General features: G+C 41.6%; 1 non-coding gene across 1 annotated transcript; it reads right to left on the reverse strand.

Moving 5' to 3' along the window:
* Window positions 1–5087: 5087 nt before the first annotated feature.
* On the reverse strand, window positions 5088–5194 carry LOC126096937 (U6 spliceosomal RNA). Its single transcript, XR_007522077.1, has one exon. It is a non-coding gene; the product is annotated as a U6 spliceosomal RNA (small nuclear RNA).
* Window positions 5195–7206: the final 2012 nt, after the last annotated feature.

The raw sequence follows: 7206 nt of genomic DNA on the forward strand, positions 1-7206 counted from the left end.
GGATGAACGATAATTACAGATAAATAGGAATAATAGTTGATCGTTATTCAAGAAAAATAACACGTTAACTGAGCAACTAAATTACAGAAGTCATCTAAGGGCGACGTGGAATACAGTGACCACAAATTCTGAACAAAAGAAAATTCTTATCTCCATTGTAATGCTAAATATGTGGGATAGTAACGAGATGGTTCAAATGGCTCTGAGCACTATGGGACTTAACAGCTATGGTCATCAGTCCCCTAGAACTTAGAACTACTTAAACCGAACTAACCTAAGGACAGCACACAACACCCAGTCATCACGAGGCAGAGAAAATCCCTGACCCCGCCGGCAATCGAACCCGGGAACCCGGGCGTGGGAAGCGAGAACGCTACCGCACGACCAGGAGCTGCGGACTAGTAACAAGAGCTATGACCCATATTCATGGATGGGTCTATGAGAGACTGGTACTGATCCTAGGAGGTGAACAACGGATTTAGCCTTTGTCACAAAGAAAGTACATCGGTAAATTTTAAAATTTTGAACACGGCTAGAGGCAGCAACTGTAGAATGCAATCTTAGTGAGGAGAAGGTAGAAAAAAACCAAATCAATGTCAATAGTAAAGTTAATTAAGAACCTGTTGACCTAAATTAGTAAACTAGTTGCATTCATGAAGCACTTTCTAACAACAGTCAGCACGATTTTTCTGGTTTTATTATTAGGAAGGTGAATTTGACCTTCGTTTGTGCCTGATGGATACATATTTACCGTACCTCCAGAACATTATATAGCCAGTGTTAGTGATTGATCTGTCTGAAGAAGACGTTTTCATAGGCGTCGAAACCTAGGTAAAAAGTACTATTGAAAACTGATCTGACTGCTTTTCACAATTTTCTCACGAAGGTCACATCTGTAAAGTTAAAAAGTTCTCTGCAGCTCTGTCCTACCTAATTCTTGCTGTAATATGCATGCAAAGAAATAACTGTATAGTCTGCCGATGGCAGCAAGCAAAGTTATCACTACAAATTTTTGTAGACCTGCCACAGAAACTACGACAATCTATTTTCTTCAGAACTTCTTCAGATGCTGCTACGGATGGAAATTACAATTTTTTTTGTAGATGTGAACTGACAAGACAGGTGGTGGTTTATTCGAAGGAAGGAATCTCCTGTTTACAAGTTTTGTCGACGACGAGGGATGGTGTACGACAGTCGTCAGTCTCGACGCGACTTCTACAATTTTTTATCATTTCTCAGATCTCCTTAACATTTTGCATTAAGTAGCCATTTGTTTATCCAGGTACGCGTGTCGATTATCTGAATACTGAACTGATTATCCGAAGTACAAGGACGGTGCAGAGTCCGTGCGATCACGCAGTATAGCCCTGCATTCCTTCAATAACCAATCAGAAATAGTGGGGGTGAAGTCATTTGATTTGCCTTCAGACAGAAACTTGGAAGTCTTGGTCTCTTATGTTTTAGCTCTGTGTTATGACGGATGGCCAACGGCCTTGTCGCAGTGGTAACACCGGTTCTCGTCGGATCACCGAAGGTAAGCTCTGTCGGGCTTGGAAAGCGCTTGGTTGGGTGACCGTTCAGGTTTCCAAGAGCTCTTGGCAAGTATTGTGCACTCAGAACGTGTGAGGGCAATTGAGGAGCTACTTGATACAGAAGGAGCGGCTTCCGTCTCGAAAGTTGGTAATGACCAAGAGAATGGTGTGCTCACCATGTGGCCATCAGTATCTGCATTCAATAACGCTTTCGCCTTAGGATGACACGGCGGTCGGTCGGTACCGATGGGCCTTCCGTGGACTGTTCGGACGGAGGGAGGGGAATTAGGACGGTTGGATTGGGCCATCTGCCTCTGTTATCTTGTGTTTTTTCTGTTGCAAAGCAGAAGGCTGCATCTTTTCTTTTTCTAATCTGCCACTATCAGAATCTTCTTGCCGTGATCTCTTCCAGAGGAAACGGGCCGTCTGTCTATCTCTCTCTGCCTCTCCATTATTCCTTCGCCCATAAAAACGTAACGGTTACTTTCGACCGTCTTCAACTATTGCCTCTTATCCCTGTAGCTCATGTACTCTGAAAGGTGCCAATGTAAACCGCATTACTACAATAAACACAGACTTTTTCCTATTGTATTTATATCTCTCAATCACCTACTACTTTCCATCTACAATTTACTCGGCGTCCTGTACCAGAAGTGTCCGGTGCAAATCGATGACCAGAAGTGCGATGTGGAATTCCTCTTTCCCCCGCTTTACAAGGTGACCGTCTAGCGAACGTCTTCACATATCCTGCACAGGTGGACCAAAGTTAGGACCGATAAACCGGGCCATATTCGTAGGGACAGTGTGCGTGAACATATACGTACGTTATGCTAGGGGAAGCGCTCACAGCCGTCGTGTGGTTGCTGGTCCCCCATTGCACCGCTGAGTCCTCACTGCCGGCCGCTCTGTGCCGCAGCCGCGTCGCTGCGGGCACTGGAAGCAGCAGACCCACTGTATGTGCTTCACAGCGTGTGTGTAGCCTGGTGAAACCTTGCCACAGAGCAGACATAGCCACTTAGTAAATGCTGCTGCCTGTAACGGCCCAAGAAGTTTCTACCCTATGTTTTCGTTTCAGCTCTGTCCCGGTGTATTCCAAGACCTCATAAACATCAGTATTTCGCAGGTTGAGTGTTCTATAACGGTTATGCAGTTTGGTTAATGATGATTTATGAAAAGTTACATTTTCATCCTGGAGCTCATACCACGGAATATGGAAGTTGTGTATGACATTCGTTGCAATTATCATTATTTCGCCGGCCAGAGTGACCGAGCGGTTCTAGGCGCTACAGTCTGGAACCGCGTGACCGTTACTGTCGCAGATTCGAATCCTGCCTTGGGCATGGATGTGTGTGATGTTCTTAGGTTAGTTAGGTTTAAGTAGTTCTAAGTTCTAGGGGACTGATGATCTCAGAAGTTAAGTCACATAGTGCTCAGAGCCATTTGAACCAGCATTATTTCCATCACACTCCTTTCCTTACACTTACTTTCTTGATTTTTTTTTCAAAACAGAGCCGTCCACAAATCTCAAATACAGCGCATTTTAAAATTTAGAAAAGAATAAGATATTTCTTTCGTCACCTTTGATCCGAAGTATGTTTTGGCGTCTTATAGGGCAAGTTGTGCATTCAGGTGTGAGAGACTCAAGGAAATGTGCGTCACCATTAATAATCACTACTGTGCGGCTGGTCCCGGCGGAGGTTCGAGTCCTCCCTCGGGCATGGATGTGTGTGTTTATCCTTAGGATAATTTAGGTTAAGTAGTGTGTAAGCTTAGGGACTGATGACCTTAGCAGTTAAGTCCCATAAGATTTCACATACATTTGAACATTTTGAATAATCACTAACTCACGACTTTCATCGAAATCTGATCCCCTTTTATTATGACCACGAAATGCCCAAAGCTGTATAAAACTCGGTTTTTGGAATCAACCGCTCAGAATCATTGAACAGCTCACGAAACTAATGTTTTTGCAGTTTCGATATTGTTTTCTTGGCTTACCAGACGAATACTTCTTCGGGAATGTCACGACGGACGCGATAAATATTGTTTTGACGACCTAATATGAAAACAATAGTGTGCTGGGGTGGTCTTATAAAAATCACTAAGTATTACCTGAAAGAAAATTTTCATTAGAGTATCGCGACATATTGATATCGAAAGAAAAACCATGTATTTCACTGTTCAGAATGAAACCGAAATGTGCGAGAATACTTTCAGAATACTAAACAATCTTTCGTCGCAACATTTTTGTTGTTTATTTTATTAGCGGTTTCGATCTATACAATCATAACGTATGTCTGAAAAAAAATGTCCAAAATTTATCAGAAACACCATTACAGGGGTATACAACGATATTGTAGAGGTCATTTATGTAAATTATGTAAGACACAAGTAAGAGGGAAGATACCTTCGATTTTACACTATTTTATAAAACAAAAAATGTTAGCCACCGCAATAGATGTATAGACATTAAAACCTATAATAATATACTACATGTCTTTTAGACACACTGTATTTTGTGATGATCGTATAAATCGAAACAGTAATAAAACAAACGAAAAAACTTTTCGATCAAAGACTATTAAAAATTGCAAAAGTGTTAATCAACGGCTCGCTGTGTCCTTCCGTATGATAATGTCACATTTTACATGCGAGGATAGTTTCAGTACTACTTCTAGTTACGGTGCAATGTGTAACAACTATGATAGTCGAGACACGATTTTAAGGGACTTTTTAGTCTGTTCTTAAAGAAGTATTTTGTGGGAGTAGTCTGCAACCTTTTTGATTGAGAGATTATTTTGTTTATTTAATTCTAGGTTATTACATTATTCTGATTTTTAAAATAATGTAATTAATTACTGAATTCTTAATGCTGAACGCAATTATTGTATTATTTTAATTTTAAGTGATTATTTTAATTTGAAGTGATTTTTATGTGTTTATATTGAAACCTCCCCTTAGAAAAAATTATGAATTACTGTGCTGATAAACCTCTTACATTATTTGATTTTCAAACAACTGAGCAAAACTGAACGTACTCAGACATTTCGGTCTTTACTTATTTTGATCAACACTAAACTGACACACAATATTTTTAGCGCAACGCACTCTGATTTTCAATAATCCCTACAAAAGAATGGCCCTGACTAACAATGAATCACTTACCTCACAAAAATCATCGTTACTCGAACTACTGCAATACAATGAGCGCCAATACTGCCAGCTAAATAAAGGTTTCTAACTACTGAAGGCACTAACTAATGATAGGCATACTTAGCAAATGAAAGATTTTGATGGAGAACAAACAGTGTGAAACTTCCTGGCAGATTAAAACTTTGTGCCGGACCGAGACTCGAACTCGGGACCTTTGCCTTTCGCGGGAAAGTGCTCTACCAACTTTTTTTTAAATCTCATTTTGTTCGTTTTCGTTCGTTGTATCTGCTCTTGGCGGACGTTGAAAGACACCCGCTTCAGTTCGTTGTTGATCCATTAACTCAGTTTTTTTATTACAGAGGGCAGCTAGCCCTCTGACCGAACACGCTGAGCTACCGTGCAGGCAGTGTGGAACGCTTCACAATTTTGCGTGTCATCCTTGCGCATGGGCCATGCTAATCTTCTCTGTATCGTTCCAATTTCTGTATATGTACCGCCGAAGCGAGTACGGCCAACTGAGCTACCCAAGCACGACTCACGCCCCGTCCTCGCAGTTTAACTTCCGCCAGTACCTTGTCTCCTACCTTCCAAACTTTACAGAAGCTCTCCTCATTCTGGAAACATCCCCCAGGCTGTGGCTAAGCCATGTCCCCACAATATCCTTTCTTTCAGGAGTGCTAGTTCTGCCAGGTTCGCAGGAGAGCTTCTGTAAAGTTGGGTAGCTCAGTTGGTAGAGCACTTGCCCGCGAAAGGCAAAGGTCCCGAGTTCGAGTCTCGGTCCGGCACACCGTTTTAACCTGCCAGGAAGTTTCATATCACCGCAAACTCCGCTGCAGAGTGAAAATCTCATTCTGGAAACAAACAGTGTATTTACCTTAATAGTGTTCAAAAGTCATAATATATATATCAGTTCATGACATCCAGTCTTACAAATTTACTATCTCTGATGGACACACGTACAGATCATCCGCTCTCAAAACTCCGCCATCTCCCTCCCCACATTCACCGCTGCTGGCAGCTCACCTCCAACTACGCAACGCTACGCGCTGTTCACATCCAACTGCCCAACACTACAATAGTGAATATTCCAACAATGCCAACCAGCCACAGACTGCACACAGAACAGCCAGTGCTTTTCATACAGAGCGCTACGTGGCGTTACCAACATAAAAACCTAAACAGCCTACTTACAATATCAGAAATGATTCTCTCTTTGTACCTTCTACCATCCTTCTCCTGACCAGATCTTTGTGGAATAGATTTTATACCATTAAGAGCTAGAATATTATTATGGAAATCACTGTAATGTTTGTCACCTATTATCAGGAATGATCTCCAATTTTCTTGTGTTTTATGTGAGCTCAGCAGACCAAGTATTAGTAACGTTCTTGAAAATGAACATTGGTCGGTGTTGATGGTATAGAACTAGTACTGGGTAGTCATGCATTTCTTTGAAACGAAAAAGTTATATAAAGTCCGCCACATTTAAGAACAGTTATTCCGATTGACTAATCCGTTCTAGTACCTCAAAAGTAATTACGCTCTACACTGTTATTAACATTTAGAGAATTGCCTGTCTCCTGTTTCGAAATACCTTTTTTCGTTCTTATTTCCAGGCGTCACTCATAAAAACTGAAAATATTGCGCACAGTTTTGGTTTTATTGGTCTCTGCGATTTGCGTACGGTCGATTGTTTGCCTTCTGCGTTTCGTTTTAAAGTTTGCGACACTGTAATTCGTCATAGGCATATATTCGATGAATTTCCCTGCAGCCCAACGCAACTCACTTACTTTAAATCCCAATTGCATTATTCTCTAGAGCACGCCCAAATACAACGTGTTAGCCTACGAAAACCATGAATTTTTTAACTGAATCTTTGCAAACGACATACTACATCTATGGTCATGATGCACCTTCGACATGCGCGTTATCAGAGAATAAAAGTGAAGGACGATCAATATTGTCTCGATGGCCCGAGATATCTTTCGAAATAGATGATCTCAGAAACATCATCCCGGCAAGTAAAAAGTACAGGGAAGGCTCTGGCTCTGAGCACTATGCGACTTAACTGCTGAGGTCATCAGTCGCCTAGAACTTAGAACTAATTAAACCTAACTAACCTAAGGACATCACAGACATCCATGCCCGAGGCAGGATTCGAACCTGCGACCGTAGCGGTCGCTCGGCTCCAGACTGTAGCGCCTAGAACCGCACGGCCACTCTGGCCGGCCACAGGGAAGAGCAAAGAGACTTACACAAGGTTTGAAATAAGGTGTTGCATTTCCCACTTCAGTACCTGTTTTATTGCACGGGAACAACTATACCATTTACAAAGCTTTAACTTCGTTTCTGTCTCAGACAAGCACTGGTTTATTAATTTAAAAAAATTACGTGCTTCTATTCAAATATCATTCTATGTGTAAATGACTGTAAAGGAAATCTGCTGGCCGAGGTTACTCATGTAACACCATGATTGAACTCATTTATGCATTCAGGGGCGTAATTATAGTAATGGGAGCTT

The sequence above is a fragment of the Schistocerca cancellata genome, chromosome 1, assembly GCF_023864275.1.
Source record: "Schistocerca cancellata isolate TAMUIC-IGC-003103 chromosome 1, iqSchCanc2.1, whole genome shotgun sequence".
NCBI classification, from domain to species: domain Eukaryota; kingdom Metazoa; phylum Arthropoda; class Insecta; order Orthoptera; family Acrididae; genus Schistocerca; species Schistocerca cancellata.